At 49.6% G+C, this 1382-nt stretch overlaps 1 long non-coding RNA gene across 1 annotated transcript; it reads right to left on the reverse strand.

Moving 5' to 3' along the window:
- Positions 1–419: 419 nt before the first annotated feature.
- LOC132030841 (uncharacterized) lies at positions 420–811 on the reverse strand. Its single transcript, XR_009408124.1, has 2 exons — positions 718–811; positions 420–484 (listed from the first exon to the last, which is right to left on the reverse strand). It is a non-coding gene; the product is annotated as an uncharacterized LOC132030841 (long non-coding RNA).
- Between the last annotated feature and the right edge of the window lie 571 nt (positions 812–1382).

Below are 1382 nucleotides of genomic sequence, written 5' to 3' on the forward strand. Positions count from 1 at the left end.
ATTGAATGTTTTTAATGTCTCTTTCGAATTGAGTCCGTATTAATGCCTTAAAAGATAGAAAAGTGGAATAGACTTGGGACTTGTTAGAGATTGGAAAAGTCCAAAGAAAATTACTATAATCATCAAGAAAGAATACATAATAGCGGTGCCCATTAGAACTTAAAACAGGAGATGTCCATAAATCACTATGACTGATGTCAAACGACATAGTAGTAAATGACAATGAATCATAAAATGACAATTTAACATGTTTCCCCAAAGGACAAGAGGTGCAAAAAGAAGTTCGGGCCCTATTACATTCAATTAAGGCATTACTACGAAGAGAACTAAGAATAGCATTTCCCGGATGGCCGAGTCGGGAATGCCACAAGCTAGGTGATGCGGCAATGAAGGTGGATGGTGGAGTGGCCCATTCTGTGGCATTGATAGGATACAATTCCCCGGTGCTCTCACATCTCATTAGGCGGCTCCCCGTCGGTAAATCCTTCACGTAAAACCCAAGAGATCAAACTCAACAAACATTATTGTCCTTAGTGAATTTACGTACGGAGATAAGGTTTTTGATGAGTTTTGGAGCATGCAAGACATTTCGGAGATGTAATTGAGGATTAGGTGGGGGAAGGGATGTATGACCATAGCCTCGAATTGGAATAGTGCTACCATTACCAACAATGATTCCAGAATTATTGCTCAAATTAAAATAAGACGTGAGAGTACCTGAGTTGGCAGTCATGTGGGAAGTCGCTCCGGTGTCCATGTACCAATTATCATCCGGTTGATGCATGGACAGAGTGTGCATGGCTGCCTCCACCGTGCTCCGGATGTACCCGTGGACTGGTCGGAACATGCATGGAATAGGCTGCGAGGGGTCGTGGACCCGCACGAGAATGTCGGCCCCGGCCACGCCGCGGTGGGACGCCGCCGCCCTTGTCTCGTCGGATACGGGCAGGGGGCGGTCGCCGGGGCGGCCGGGGAGAGCCGGTGGTAGCCCATTATGCGTGTTGCCCCGTCGCCCACGGCGTTGCCGGCCGTCCACGCGGCCCGCGGCCGAGTTTCCCGCGGTTGTTGGTGTTATTGTTACCCTTTCCCTTGTTCCTGTTAGAATTCCAGCCACGATTATTATCACGACGGTTAGTTGAATTATTGTTGCCGCGAGGTGGCGGGGAGGGAGTATCATTATCAATAAGTAGAGCCGCGATCGATTGGAATCGCGGTGCACGTTCCTTAATTTGGCTGCGTCTTCGAGCTTGAGTCCTGAGCACACTTCGCAGAGAAGAGGGCAACACATCCTTCGTCGATGGTGGTGACAACGTGTGCATATGTCTCCGGTGAGTCGGCCAAGAGAGGCGCGGGACCGTACGACGTTGGTCGGACACCGCGAC

The sequence above is a fragment of the Lycium ferocissimum genome, chromosome 1 (assembly GCF_029784015.1).
Source record: "Lycium ferocissimum isolate CSIRO_LF1 chromosome 1, AGI_CSIRO_Lferr_CH_V1, whole genome shotgun sequence".
Lineage (NCBI taxonomy): Eukaryota > Viridiplantae > Streptophyta > Magnoliopsida > Solanales > Solanaceae > Lycium > Lycium ferocissimum.